Consider the following 15947-nt stretch of genomic DNA (forward strand, 5'->3'; position numbering starts at 1 on the left):
AAAAATATCAGTTTTACTGACAAACAAATTGATAGCAGAAAAATAATAATTTCAAGGTGAATTGGATCATGGATTCTTTGGCCACTACCCTGATATTTTACTGTCCTTCTCATTTCTGTGGGCTTCTGCTATTACACACCAATCTGTCTCCAAAGCTAAATTATTCTGTAGTTTTTACATGTTAACTATAGAGACTGATGTAAGATTTCTTTTTCAAAATGTAGCCCTACACATAACTGCTATGAGTTTGCTTTAGATAAAGCAGAATCCTACTTGTTTAATGTTAAAACTATGAAAAAGAAAACCTGACTTGCTATAAATGAAATGCTACTCATTTTTCAGTAATAACCACTCTCAATTTTGCATCATTCTTGTGAAAGTCTAGAACTCAGAAAGCAAGGGCTTGCTAAGGGTAATAATGCAATCTGTATTTTGTTTTCTTTCTCTTCCCAAATACTGTTATTTTGTTGTGGGTACCTTCCAACTCAGGATATTCTATGTTTCTATGATAAGAAGGGCACAGGGACCTGCAGTATACTCTGTAAATTGTTACTAAAAGCAGTTTGGCTGTATTTGATGGTCACAGTCTCTGAAGTCGTTGATTTTATTCAGTAAAATAAAACTGTTAGCTTTCACAAAGGGAACATTGCCTCCTTTTCAGCTATCAAGTTCCCAAACATAAAACCATAAATTTTCCAGACATGGTTGATGTACTATACCTGTGATGTATTACTGCCTTTACTGCCTGAAGCTGGTTCATCTTTAGCTGACACCTTCTGCTGCTTCTTGTTCATCCCTAAGAATATTAAAATAGTGTAAGATACCCTGGCATATAAACACCTTCATAAGCAAAGTTAAATATGAAGAATGGAACAGGTAGCACAGTGGGAATCACAGCCCTTTGCATGGCAGTCAAAAAGTTAGTTAACTTTGTCATAGAATATTTTGATTTAATCCTGCAAATTATCAAAACATCTGAATGTGTTGCAAAGACCTTATACCTTATAAAAATCAAATTAGCATTAAGCAGGTGCAAAAGCAGATAAACATGAGCTCAGAAATGCTCTTAGGTGGTTGCTTAAGAAAGTTGCATTTAAGCATGTCTTGAGTCTAATTGACCCTAATCAGGTTGAAATAACACAGTCTGATGTACAGTGGGTGGAACAGTAAAATCATGAGAGAAACAACTTTAGATATTAATCTTTAACACTTTATTTAGAGTCATTAAAAGTCTAAATTTTTAGGAGTAGTTAAGGCATATATAGTTTTAAAGTTTAGCTTGGTTTAATTTATCTGCATGAAAAAGTATTAAATTATTTGTCAGCCACCTTTGATCCAATTTCCAGCTCAGAAATCTAAACACCTACATTTGTGCCTTACATCTCTCTTATATTCCTCATGTTGGTTTATATAAAATTCCTGTATTGTATGCTACTTAAGGCTTCCTTGCTTTTCCAGTATTCCATATTTCTTGGCAGTTTGCAAACACAGACTGAATGATGGAGAAGTTTAAGTCTTTGAAATAATAGGCAGTGTAGGACTCCTCCGTGTTTTTCATTGGCATCAAATATTATATACTTTCTGGAGAAGACTGGATGGAAGGGACCCAGAAAAGTAGAGAGAAAAAAACATATTGAAGCTGACAAAACAATGTTGTCCAAAAAGAAAGGCATTTTGTTAGATAATGATACTTCAACCTGTACTTATAGTGAGTCCTAAAGAGTTCCCCTACTTGTGTAATCTCTGAAAAGCTAAAAGGGCATTTAGAGATTACTGATACTGAAATTCAATACATACTAGTAAAAATGCTGAGCTCTTAAAATCATGGCATTACCTAAAAATACTGAAAATCAGAAAGCATAACTAAAACTCACAGAATAAACTTTATCTACATGCATGCAAACACACTCCTTGACAGGAGGACTGGGACATTTACCTTGAAGCATTGTATGTTTATTCCTTTATTCCAATATGCTCCATTAAGTGCCTTTATAAGTTACCCTATCCTACGTTTCTGGCCCAACTTGGTGGTCTATTGTGCAAGGGGGTGGAATGTGGGGAGGAAGGGGTTGAAAACGGAAGATTGTTGAGGAGAAAGAAAAATAAGTTGGTTTTAGAACTATTTTTGCTCAGAGACCAACTTTGCATCTGGGAGATGCTAAAATGCTCTGTGTGGGAAATTTCAGGTATTTGTGTTTGCTTTGGGTTGTTTTCTGTCAGCTGAAAGAAATGGAATTCTCTCAAAGAAGATAACAGGATGTTGTTAAAGACTTAAAAGCATTCTTTCCCACAGGCCTGGGGGAAGGGAGATAAGAGAGTTCAGAGATTGTAAAAACACAGCCTGGTGAAGGATTGCTCTGGGTTAGGCCCTTTGATATGTAAGACAGGGCACAGGCCTGTTTGGATTTTTTGCCCCTGCTAAGTTTGGGCTAAACTTAGCAGTGTATATGTGTCCCTGAGAATAATGGAATAAATCTACTCTTCACATTTCAGCTGTGGTTCATGGCCATCTTGGTGTTACCTGCATATATTTAGTTTCCAACCCAAAGCATTCTAGGATCATATGAAATGGTAAATACAGCATAACTAAAGGAAAAAGTCACTGTAATTTAAAATCTTTATGAAAGTTTCTTAAAATACACATTGATGTGTCATGTATTGTGCTTCTATTTATCATTTTATTCTTACATGGAAAACTCTGCATCACTCACTTTTTGATTTATTAATGGGACAAATTATATTCCCTCCCCTTCTCATACTAAAATAAACACACTGTCCTGTACTTTCTATGTAACCCTAACATGGTGATACTTAAGAATATTCTTAAATATACACAGTTGAACATGTCTATTGATGAATATTTTTTTTGTCAGATCAGATCCTAAAAGCCCATAAATCCATATACAGTGTTATATTGACTTAGGCAAATACTGACAGAAAACCCCAAAACACAAAGTTGGATTTCCACTGCATAATCAAGACCTGCTCCATCGCACGCAGCATTCAGTATTAGCTACTATTGACTTCAAGCACAGTGTCAAGATACTCAGTACCTTGAAAAACAAGGACAGGTATTTAACAAGGGAACTTAGATTTCCTTTTTTTTAAAATAAATTAAATCTTGGCCTACAAAGATAAAATTTACTACAGTGTTGTAAACAGTGAAGCTGGTAAGAAAAGCAGCAGAATAAGATACCCCCCTATATTTCTCAAGCTTCAGAATGATTTATAAATATCACCTGAGTAACCAAATGATATGCTTGACAATGGACTAAGGTAGATTCCACTTCCAAACATTGCACCATGGAGCTGAAAAAAAGCAGTGACTGTTTAATATCAATTATCTGGACAAAATAATAATGATAGGCACAGATCTTAATGTAGCTAAGCATCTGCCTCACTTCACTAATTTATTGTCATAATAAATGGTGTTCAAAGAAGTCTTTAAAAAAATCATGCTGTGAATATACAACTAAGACACTGTATATTCTGGAAACCATGTCCAAATGCCCAAAGATAATTTTACATCATATTTACATATAAAATAGTTGCATTTTCTGTTTCTAAATCTAACATTACCATGGAGGATGCCACAGAGGGTGCTTCTGTAGATGGCCAAATACACCTTACCCTTAACAAGGCTGAGCAAGTTCAGCATGTGTCTCACATCAAAACCTATGCAGGAACCACAGCCTAAGCCAGACTTTGTGAATCATCATCAGCAACAGCTGCTTTTCTTTTCTTTAGGGTAAGAAATTAAGAGATGGTGATAACAGTCATGCTATAGAAAAATTCAGTCACTAGTTCAGCCTGAGTACTGGAGGAATCAAGCTTTGCCTGAGCCAATTCAGACTTACATATCCCATCATTTTAGGCCTGCACTTTAGCCATAATGCTATCAGTTCTCTGAAGAGAGTAAAGGGAAGACTCTTCTTCAGCAACATCACTGCTCCACGTCATGGAGCTTGGGCTAAGCAGAAAAACTGAGCACTTTTTGTTTTAGCACTGTGGTAATTTTCTTGTCTTGAAAGGGGGAAGTGTGGGCTTCACTTCTCCTCCAGGGACTGATTGCTTTATGTGGAAAAATATTTAAGGAAAACACACAAAGTAGCTGTTGGAGCACAAATGAGAACACAGAGTATCTCCTACCCAGGTAGATATTATGACCACTGAGTTTCAGTCATGCTCACCCTTATTTCTTTCCTCTGACCCAATGACATTATGTCATCTCTGCAATGTGCCAGAGCTCCCATAGGAATGTACAATCATGCTCTCACTTCTCCAGATCCTACAATGTTGTATAGGATCCCTGGTAAGTAGATATTTTTTCCTGACTGATTGGTACTGGGGTAAGCAAAATTAAATGGGCTCAGGATATGCCCTAGTTGTGTGAGAAATTTAAAAACTATGACTTGCATGAAAAATAACTTTACTGCTTTCTCCTCTTCCTAGTATCTCAACCCTGAACAAAAAAAAAATAAGCAGGAACAAAGGGTTTTTAGTGAATTTTAGTGTGTAAAACCTGCTTTCTTGGGAAAGTATCCTGCAAAGATGCTAATAAAATCACCCAAACCAGTAAGAGGAACAGCAGAGATTTCCATTCTTTAGTGATTCTTAGTCAGCACCCTGGGATCCTCCTCCAAGGATTCACGGACCCAGCTCCAGGGAAAGAGCTGTCAAAACCTTGATGCTAAAATACATTGAATTACAGATCCCCAGTCTCTCTGATACTGCCTACTTTGCTCTGCAATAGTGATGTCCAGATGATTCAGTTTGAAAAACCAAACTGAACTTTGCAATAGCTCCCTCCTGGCTAGTAAATCCATATTCCCTTCCCAAGGAAACCAGAGAAGATGCTGTAAATCCAGCTTCTGTAAACCTAGCTTCTGTAAACCTAGTATGCTCATAGTTGCTATAACATAGACATAGTTTATGTAGGTCTAAATTTTAATTCCTGAGACTGCTTTTAAGCAGTACTGAGCTAAGCCTCCTGGAGGTGCTGCTGTGCAACGTAAAATTGAAACACTGATGCCACTTATGGGATTTTTCAGCCATTTTAGCAAACACATTATTTCATTTTAATTGCTTCAGAAAAGTACCTATTCCAAGAAACATGAGCATATTTGAAATCAGCCCTTTTTTCCACCTATATGACTACCAGAACCACATCTCTTGAAAACTCACCTAAGCTTAATATGCAATCAAATGTGCACAGGTTAGCTAAAGTCTATTTAGTCTACTATTTACCTGCAACCTCGTATTGGAAGCAACAACTAAGCCATTCCTGAGGATGGAATGCCAATTTTCAATGTGTGAACCACTAAAAAAGTGAAAGAGAATGTGTTAAAATCCACAGTGTAAAATGCAAAATGAAATCAGTAATTCTGTAAAACAATAAATTCTCAGCTGTAAACCTCAAATGGCAAGAACACAAAAATAGCATAGCATTTTGGTAACCTTTGATTAATATGAATATATGTACTCACTGAAATGCAAAGGTACTTCCATAAAGATTTTTAGCAGCTCGGAAATTGGATTCTTTGGCTGGTGGACTGCTCAGAAGTAGGAACTGGTGGGGAGTGTGCATAAACTTCAGTTGCTGTAAAATATAACAGTGTACAAGTGAAAAGAAGTTGATTAACACAAATGGATTGTATTTCCATAATGGTAGTCCTTAAGACACCGTGTTGTTTCACACAATATATGACTGCATCTAAAGAACTACATGAACTAAGTTGAAATTGGTCTCATTACCATAGTTTTACCTGAAATCAAACAGTAAAAATGTCCTTCAGTTTATGAAACATATGAACATTTCTGAAACAATTCAGAAGTAAGGTTAAGATTTGAAAGGCTGCATATTACTATGCCCTTAATCAGAGGATCAAAGGCACACATACTCAGAAATTAATCTCAGCACCATCCCTCTAAAATTCTAGATCTATATTCTTTCTTACAGTGTATTCATATGTGGATCTCCTTGTACATCATGTCTGTGTACAATTGTGTATTTAATATTTGTCTCAGTTTAACTAGACAGAAGTGTTTGCTAAGGAGGACCGGTTATGAGGAAAATCAAGCTCCTGCCTCTAAGCAATTGTAAATCTGAAATTAAGAGGCTCCAGTCAAGGATATGTGGAGAAAGAAAAAAATAACAGCCCTTTAAAGAAAAAAACAAACAATCCTGCACCCAAATTCCCACCAAAACCATCATCATGGCTAGGCTTCGCGAACTAAGATTTAGGAAGGCTCTATCTACGTTTGTTACAGGCACGCTGGTGACTTATGAGGCCAATACGAGATAGACATATCCGATTGCAAAAGGCACAAGCAGAAAGACTCCTTAGGTGGTGTATTCAGCAGGATACGATTCTTTCTGCATTCTTTTCTCCTCGAGAGTGATCCTGTGTGCGTTCTCAAAGGAAACGGCAGCGTTGAAGATGGTGTGTCTCCAGGCCTCCCGGTTTGAGGCCAGAGTAGACCAGTTATGTTGATCAATGTGGCCGAGGCTGATATGTTGTTTCAGGGAGTCCTTGTATCTTTTCTTCGGGGCTCCTCTCTTGCGGCAGCCTGTGGCAAGTTCACCATAAAGCAAGATCTTAGGGAGGCGGCGATCCTTCATCCTTGAGACGTGCCCTGCCCAGCGCAGCTGAATTCTCAGCAACATGGCCTCAATGCTAGTGACTGCTGCTTGTTCTAAAACAGATGTATTGGTCACATAATCTGACCAGTGGATGTTTAGAATTGTACAGAGACAGCGTTGATGGAAGCGTTCTAGGAGACGCAGGTGGTGGCAGTAGATGACCCATGATTCGGAACCGTGTAAGAGAGTAGACAACACTATGGCTTTGTAAACACTGATCTTGGTGCTTTTCTTCAAGTGTTTATTGCGCCATACTCTTTTATGGAGTTTTCCAAAAGCACTACATGCCTTTGCTAACCTGTTGTCTATCTCCCCATCAAACTTACCATCTGAGGAGATGAGGCTACCTAGGAAAGTAAACTGCTGGACTGATTTGAGCTCTGACTGGTCAATGGTGATATGGGGATGATGGAAGGCTTCCTGAGGTGCAGGTTGGTAGAGGACTTCCGTCTTCTTTAAGCTGACTTCAAGCCCAAAGAGCTCAGCAGCCTCAGCAAAGCAGGATGTTAAACACTGCAGAGCTGCTTCTGTGTGAGCGACAAGGGCGGCGTCATCAGCATGAAGCAGCTCCCGGACAAGATGGTTTAAGGTCTTGGTGTGGGCCTTCAGTCGCCTTAGGTTGAAAAGGCTTCCATCAGTACGGTATCAAATGTAGATACCGTCCTGATTATCGAGGTCTGCCGTGGCCCTTTGGAGCATCATGCTGAAAAAGAGTGCGAATAGGGTTGGAGTGAGAACGCAGCCTTGTTTCACACCATTAGTTATTAGAAAGTGCCCAGAAAGTGCATCGCCATATCTGACTTGGCCGTGCTGATCCTCATGAAGTGAGATGATAATTTTAAGGAATTTAGGGGGACAACCTAAGCGTTCCAAAATCTGCCACAGACCTTTTCTGCTCACAGTATGGAAAGCCTTGGTGAGGTCGACAAAGGTTACATAGAGACCTTTGTTCTGTTCCCTACACTTCTCTTGCAGTTGTCTGAGGACAAATACCATGTCTGTGGTGCTCCTGTTGGCTCTGAAACCACACTGACTTTCAGGAAGAATTCCTTCTGCAATAGCGGGTATTAGTCTGTTCAAGAGTATTCTAGCCAGGATTTTGCCAGCAATGGAGAGCAGAGTAATACCACGGTATTTTGAGCAATCGGATTTAATTCCTTTCTTCTTATACAAAGTGATAATGACTGCATCTCGAAGGTCTGATGGTAGTTCGCCTAGTTCCCAACAGTGCACCACAAACTCGTGAAATTTGGTATGGAGTGCAAGGCCCCCATGTTTCCAGAGTTCAGGTGGAATGCCATCAACCCCAGCTGCCTTGCCGATTTTCACCTGCTGTATGGCCTTAAGGGTTTCTCCTAAAGTGGGGGCGGTATCCGATTTGTATTTCACCCGTTGTTGTGTGATGGACTGAGTTGCTGAGTCTTGGACTACACGGTTGGTACTGAAGAGAGTCTGAAAGTGTTCAGACCATCGATACAGAATGGAGGTTTTATCTGTTAGAAGCGTTTGACCATCTGTGCTGAGTAGAGGGCTTTGGACTTGGTATGTAGGCCCATATGCTGTTTTCAGGGCCTCATAGAATCCTTTGTGATCTCCCGAATCTGCGCATAATTGAGTTTTTTCAGCTAGATCGATCCACCACTTGTTCTGGATGTCACGGAGTTTCTGTTGGAGCTTGCTGCATGCAAGACGAAAGGCTGTTTTTCTTGCGTGACAGGATGGCAGTGCAAGGTGTGCTTGGTGGGCGGTTCTCTTCTTCCTCAACAAGTCCTGGATTTCTTGATTGTTTTCATCAAACCAGTCCTTGTTCTTCTTGAGGGAGAACCCTACGGATTCTTCAGAGGATTGCAGGATGCTGTTTTTAATATGGTGCCAGATTGTTTCAGGAGAGGAATCTGCAGAAACTGTGGAATGGTTTTCGAGCCTAGTTTGAAAATTTGCCTGGAATCTCTCTTGCTGTGGCTGACTGGAGCTTGTTAACTTGGAGTCTTCTCCTTGGGATGCTGCCCCTTTTAGGTTTGAACTTGAGATTGAAATTGAGTTTACAGCGCACAAGCTGATGGTCTGTTTGGCATTCTGCGCTGGGCATCATGCGGGTAAGGTGGACATCGTGGACATCTCTCCATTGCACCAAGACATAATCAATGAGGTGCATCCCGGTTGTCTTCAGACTATCTTTCTGCTGAAAGATAGTATTAGTGACGGTGAGCTGTTGCTCTGCGCAGAATTCTAGCAGAAGTCGACCATTATCTTTGCAGTTTCCAACACCATGCTTGCCTAATACTCCTTTCCAGGCTTCAAAATTCTTACCTACTCTGGCGTTGAAATCACCAAGGATAATGATCTTATCATCTGCAGGCACCTTTTGGGTAAGGAGGCGCAGGTCAGTGTAAAATTTATCTTTTTCGGAAGGGTCAGCTTGGAGAGTTGGGGCATATATACTAAAGATGACAACATGTTGCTTGTTGTTTAGTGGAAGGCGTAGGGAGAGGAACAATAGAGTTTTTGATCATGAAGCCAACTCCTGAGAGATGTTTTTCGGTTCTGGGCTTGCCTGACCAAAAGCGTGTGTAACTGGTACCATGTTCTCTGAGGCTGCCTTCTTCATGAAGGCGAACTTCACTGAGAGCGGCAATGTCGATGTTGAGACGAGCCAGTTCATGGGCAATTAGGGCAGACCGACGCTCAGGACGTCCGCTATCCACAGAATCGAGCATGGTTCTTATGTTCCAACATGCTAGAGTTAATTTAGGTATACCTTTGGAGGCAGGTGCATGCCTTTGTCTTTTGATCTTTGTGCGACTGCATTGGAAGAAGATGCCCATTGGCCTGCGGTTAACCAACCGGGTAAAAGTGGAGATGAGCTTTGTCTAGGTCACCTTTTCTTGGCCCCTCTCCGAGTGGAGCAAGCAGTGCTCTCCTTGAAAAGGCTGCTTGGTTGTTCAGGGTGCTGCCCCAAGAGACTGTCATCTCCGGTCAGTCTCAAATGACCAATATCCTGAACCGCCTGCATGCAGGGTTGAGTCTGCGGCTTCCAGTGCACCTTTCACCTGCCGTTTTGACCCTCGCCTGTCGCTACAGGACTTTTTGCATGTGGGTAAAGCCTTCAAACGTGCGCAGTGGATTTTTTAGGTGAGATGCAGTATGCGCGGAACTGAACCCACCCTTTAATCCTAAGGTTCATCTGCCAGGGCCGAGCAAGCTTGGACAGTGGCAGTGAGGTCCTCAGGACGTAGGTTTGAGTAGAGTGACCTTCTCTTAGATGGATGGCCTTACAGGGCTAAGTGAGCTCCATCTGCCCGGGTTTGGGATTGGAGTTGTCCTTCCCCTAGGATGACTACCAGAAGGCTAACGAGCTCATCCTGCCCAAGAATGTATTAAATCTGGTCCTACGGTTTGACCTGTCTGGCATGGGTGACCCTACCGGGGGCATGTACCACATAGCTCGCAACCACAATAGGGGTACACAGACTACATTCCTATTAGAACGATTTGGGCAAGTCTTTCATTTCCTACTTTATTATCACCTATCTATAAACAATCCGAAGGAGATACCCAGGAACAACCCTTTGTCCTGTCCACCGTTTCAGGATGTAACAGAGCAAAGCAAATATATCCAGAACATGCCGAACCTGGGCAGTAGCCACAGGTAAACCAAAAACAGACAGACAAACAAAGCAATTGTTCTGACCCCAGTACCCATCCAAGGCGGGGGTGCCTTTCATGGCCCCAGCCTGGCCAGGACCCCCATCATTCTAAAAGGACCCACTATCCGCCCTGACCTTATTTTTCCCCCACTGTGTTTCCACATATCTTCAGGTACACTGCTCACCTGCGACATTTCATACGGGATTGTCCCGCTCTCCCTCCTGCTGGTCGGCGGACCCCCTTGGCCCACTCGACACCCTACCCTAATCCTCCTCCCCGCCCCCTCCCCCCCTTCTCCCCCCAAACCTGGAATGGCAAACCTCTGCGTGCTCCGAAGCTTCCCTCTCCTCTTTCATGGAGGCGCAGTACCTGCCGGCAAGGCTCCACCAAAACCAATTAAGTACTTTTTGCCTTTTGGCGCAATTCTAACCACGACCAACAGGGGGTGCTGTTGGATCTCTGGAGGAGCGGAGGCTGCAGTTGCTCTCCGATGGCCGGCAGGACTATGGCACTAACTGCCGGGAGCTCAGATGCTGCGTGTTGAGAACGGAGAGGGCACGGCCACACAGGTCGGTCTGCCTTCCATGAGAGCAAAGAGTGAAGCCGTCTGTACAAAAGGCTTCTGGGCACCTGTCGGCTCCTAAGGCCCCACTGCAAACTCGGGAGGTACCACCCCCAGAGACTGCAGCACAGACTAAGCAAGACGTGCAGAGGAAAACTGAGGAGAGAGGGCTCTAGGGAAGGATCCGGCCAAGATGGCACGCACTTCTCCGATGAAATCCGAGGCAAGTCCAGGCCATGGCCAGGACAGGGCACGAGAGAATGGAAGAGAACCAGGACCAAAGACAGCCAGATGACCCAGCCGAAAACTAAATGAACCCCAGGGCTCCCCCTCCACACACACACACACCTCTGAGTCCGGGCAAAAGTAAAAAAGTGCCGTCTCCAGAGGAAAAAACACCTCCCCCACAGTTTTCCAAAGCAATTAGTCTGGAATGTGCGGCCACTCAACCAGTCCTTTGTGTGTATGCGGCTTCACTCTGTCCATCCCTTCCCCCCTCCCTTGCTCAACACCTTTCTTTCACAGTGGTAAAGGGAAAAAATTCAAAGCAGGGTTTTTTTTCTTTAAAACAAGAAAACCTATGACAATATTCTATATGGTAACAAAACAAATATCAACATTCTTCTCACCCAGACTCAGATGGCTACAAGGTAAACACTTGCATTTGAGCTACTCAAATAGGCTTTTTCTGAGCATTATTCCTTTGATCTATTTTAGATATTCACATGATTCTATGAGTCATGGTCTGAAACTGCCTATTTCTCTCCCCTGTCTATTAATGGAGCCCATGTGATTAATTTGAATGCAGATGCATTTGGACGGGAGACTCCCACCTAAAATGCTAATATGAGCCATGAGAAATGAGAAAATAATAAAGAACCCACAGACACTTACCCTATTCACCGGTAGTTTCACAATATGTGATCTATTACTAGAAATGACCCTAAAATAAGAAAGTTAGATGTATTAGACATGATAACCAAACAGGACTTTTCTTCTTGAGCATGTGTTATGAATGGCCACCACAAAGCACCCAGCTTCAGGCCTTCATCAAATTGAAGCAGACCAAACCTTTGATGTCTAAAAATTTTTAGGCATTTTGTATATTTTAATATAGCTGTATAATTTTCTTTCACTTTAGACAGTTTAGACAGTTACTAAAACCTTTTCTCACGGTTTGTGCTACATTCCAATGAATTTCTGTTTAACAATCTTTTCAAGAAAATTGATTTTAGCAAGGACATCCTGTTTGGGACATGCACCTGGACCGGAATAGTTAGACATATTGTAGTCAAAACAAGATAGAGGGCCCAGAAGCCTTGGAAAGGCTCCAATGGGACAGTTCTGAGGGTGGTACCAGGGGCAAAAATGTTTTTCGGGTTGGATGTACCTACTAGATATGATAATAAGTTAAAGTTATAAAAGTGTGAGAATTCTGTGTGTGTGTGTGCCTATGTACTCTGTGCACCTGAAAACTTTCAATAAAGAACTGCTCTCTACCTTATCTATATAATATTGTTTGGAGAGTTTTTTCTTCCATTTTAGGCATCACCTTGACTACAAATCAGATCTGAGGCCATACAAATAAAATGGAGTTCTTTCAGTATTTTCAGAAGGCCCAGATGGGGACCAGAAACAGCCCATAAAGAAATGCAGTTGCCAATGTCAACCCTGACATTAATTCTTAGGGCGAGTTTATACCAAACTTGTGAAATGATTATTCATTCAACTTGTTACTTTAATAATTATCATTTCATGTGAGTCAATTTTATACCATTGTAGAAGAGGATGAGCAAGTGGGTCTTGTTTGTCCATCTGCTTCTTTATTTCCAAGTACGGTGCCTAGAAGAGAGTAATTATCTTCTTTATTTATAGTTGAAATCATAGGGTTAAATTTTATATGTTACATCGCCCATGCGTCCATGATTTCGTCTATTAAAATGAATACATGGGACTCATTATTAGGCTTAAATCATAGTTTTACTGACATTTAGCATTGTGCCGTTATAAATGTCTTTTGACAGCAAGAAGAATTAATATAGCAATTACTTTCCCTGGAGTAAAATAATAAGCATATAATTGCCATCAAAATGTGTAAATTACAGCATACATTGGGGATCTTAGGGAGAACAGCAGAAGATGTCTATTTATGTTTGGCTCTTGGAATAAGGAACTGGACTGGAACTTCACAAATTTAAGTCTCTTGAAATACCCCAAGATAATCCACTCCAGTTTGTTAACTGTTTTATGGTATAAACTGGCAAAGTAAAATACTGTATCAACTTATAATCTCTTTGAGAACATTTCTTGATTTCAATCACAGAGCAAAGCATCCCTTTAAAGTTCTTCAGTCCAAGAATTATTTAAAAATTAAAAAAAAAAGCAAAACAGTGGTTATTTTTCTTTTAAAAAGACATATTAGGAAATAGAAATGACTGGGTTTTTTAATTTTTAAAAGATGTTAAAAATACCTGTTTTCAATTTATTTTACTACTCTCTATACACCTCATTCTTCATTCCAGAATCCTAAAGTACTTTATGAATACATATAGAATAAGATTTATAAACCTTTGTGAGGTTATATTTATATAACAGTTGGAAAAGCAAGGTACATAGGAGAGGTTTCAATAATCACTTCTAATCAACTGGGCTGGTTGGGAAAAGGAAGTGTAACAATAAACATAAGTACGGCTATCAGATTCTGTCCCACTGTGAATATTCCAAGTCCCCAACCATATTTAACCAAGTGTTTTGTTATAATAGAAATAAATCTATCATTCAGAACACTGTCACAAAATCGATTTCTTTTGCTTTGGAAATAAAAGACACAGTTTGATATTTCCAGAAATGCAGAAGTTGGTGATCATCTTGTTACAATGTCCCCTTTTTCCTGTTATTATCTCTTATTTAAAATTCAAAAGATCTGAGTTCTACTTCATCACTTTTATTTGACTGCTGTTAGGGATACTCTAGGTTTGCTATTTTTAACACACATTTTAATATTATTACAGTTCTATAGGAAAGAGATGATACTATTGACTTCCCCACTAATCATAGGCAAGCAATAAAAACATCTTCCAAGTTCTAGAAATGACGATTAGGTTATGTAAAGATTTTTGAACTCACCTGTGTCATCTCTCTAATAGAAGTGATACTATCCAATGCTTTCATGACTCGATCATAATTCTTCTTCTGATGCAGCATAAAATAAGCAAATAAATTAAAATAATATTGATCTTTGGCTCTACAAAAACATGAATTCTTTGAGTGCTCATAAAACCAAAGTTAGGACCAATGTTCAGTAAACCACTCCTTTCAAATATTTCTAAGCAATGGATTCCATCCACCTTACACACAGACTCTGTCATTCACAGTCCAGGAAAAGTCCCTGAAAAAATATTATCATGATAGTTTTTCTTTGAATTTCACTGGAATCTCCAACACACAACAATGTGACTCATGTAAAAAATTAGGCCACTTTTTAAACAAGTATTTGTAACTAAACACAGTGTTTGCCAGTTATTTGGACAATATTCTATTAAGTTAAATAAATGTAGTGAAAAAATAGATTTTAAATAAAATACTAAATAAGTAGATGTGTTTACTTTGCTAACAGCTCTATAAAACTTCAGAGGCATTTCAGCTTTCCCTCTGCCTCACAGTGAGCCTTGTCTACCTCCTTACTGGGAACTGTTACCAGAGGGCTCCACGTTTTTCTGAGCAGATGAGCTTAACAGTCCATGTGTCACCAGTTCCACATGCCATGATGCCTTCAGGAGCATCATTGTTCCCCATCTTTGGGTCTTGTAAACTTCTGCCCTTGGGTTTTCACCTCGCCCATGCTGGCAAGAAGTTGGGAGGAGGTGATGTGGGCCCTGCCAGCTCAGGAGCTCTCTCCCCTTCTGGTGTGACCCCTTTTAACATTCCCTCATCTGCTTCAAATCCCCACCCTGCTTATCTGCCAGACTAGCTGTCTCCTCATCATCCCCTTTCCAAGAACCTCTTGGCAAATCTTCCTTCCTGAACGCTACAGAACACACTCGTCCCTTCCTCTGAGAAAGACCACTGCTAACTGGCCTTTGTTCAGAAAAAGTGAAATGCATCACAATTCAGGATGTCCAAAGTTCTCATTTTATGCCCTTGACGTGGCTCAAGTGAGCTGTAATAGTTCACAGCTTCTCTAGGGCTTTCCTGAGAGGCAGCATTTGCAGCCTGAGGACCAAATAGTGCAAACACAATTCTTTACTTCCAAATTGATGCTTGTAAAAAACTTGACTGTTATGTCCAACATTTCACAGAATCATAGAATCAACTAGGTTGGAAAAGACCTCTGAAATCATCAAGTCCAACCTATGACCTAACACCACCTTGTCAATTAGACCATGGCACTAAGTGCCACATCCAGTCTCTTCTTTAACACCTCCAGGGACAGTGACTCCACCACCTCCCTGGGCAGCCCATTCCAATGTCCAATCACTCTCTCTGTAAAGAACTTCTTCCTAATTTCTAACCTAAGCCTCCCCTGGTGCAGCTTAAGCCTGTGCGCTCTTGTCCTACTGCTGGTTGCCTGGGAGAAGAGACTGACCACCACCTGGCTACAACCTCCTTTCAGGTAGCTGTAGAGAGTGATAAGGTCTCCCCTGAGCCTCCTCTTCTCCAGGCTGAACAACCTCAGCTCCCTCAGCCTCTCCTCATAGGACTTGTGCTTGAGTCCCTTCACCAGCCTCGTTGCCCTTCTTTGGACATGCTCCAGCATCTCAATATCCTTCCTGAACTGAGGGGCCCAGAACTGGACACAGCACTCGAGGTGTGGCCTCACCAGTGCTGAGTCCAGGGGGAGAACCACTTCCCTGCTCCTGCTGGCCACACTATTCCTGATACAGGTCAGGAAGCCATTGGCCTTCTTGGCCACCTAGGCACACTGCTGGTTCATGTTCAGCTTCCTGTCAATCCAAACTCCCAGGTCCCTTTCTGCCTGGCTGCTCTCCAGCCACTCTGTCCCCAGCCTGTAGCACTGCAGGGGGTTGTTGTGGCCAAAGTGGAGGACTCGGCACTTGGCCTTGTTGAACCTCATACTGTTGCATATATCCAGCC

General features: G+C 41.2%; 1 long non-coding RNA gene across 1 annotated transcript; it reads right to left on the reverse strand.

The window, feature by feature from the left end:
- Positions 1 to 719: 719 nt before the first annotated feature.
- LOC135405127 (uncharacterized) lies at positions 720 to 12697 on the reverse strand. Its single transcript, XR_010425746.1, has 6 exons — positions 12628 to 12697; positions 11748 to 11796; positions 5487 to 5599; positions 5248 to 5320; positions 3240 to 3309; positions 720 to 796 (listed from the first exon to the last, which is right to left on the reverse strand). It is a non-coding gene; the product is annotated as an uncharacterized LOC135405127 (long non-coding RNA).
- Positions 12698 to 15947: the final 3250 nt, after the last annotated feature.

The sequence above is a fragment of the Pseudopipra pipra genome, chromosome W (genome assembly GCF_036250125.1).
Source record: "Pseudopipra pipra isolate bDixPip1 chromosome W, bDixPip1.hap1, whole genome shotgun sequence".
NCBI classification, from domain to species: Eukaryota; Metazoa; Chordata; class Aves; order Passeriformes; family Pipridae; genus Pseudopipra; species Pseudopipra pipra.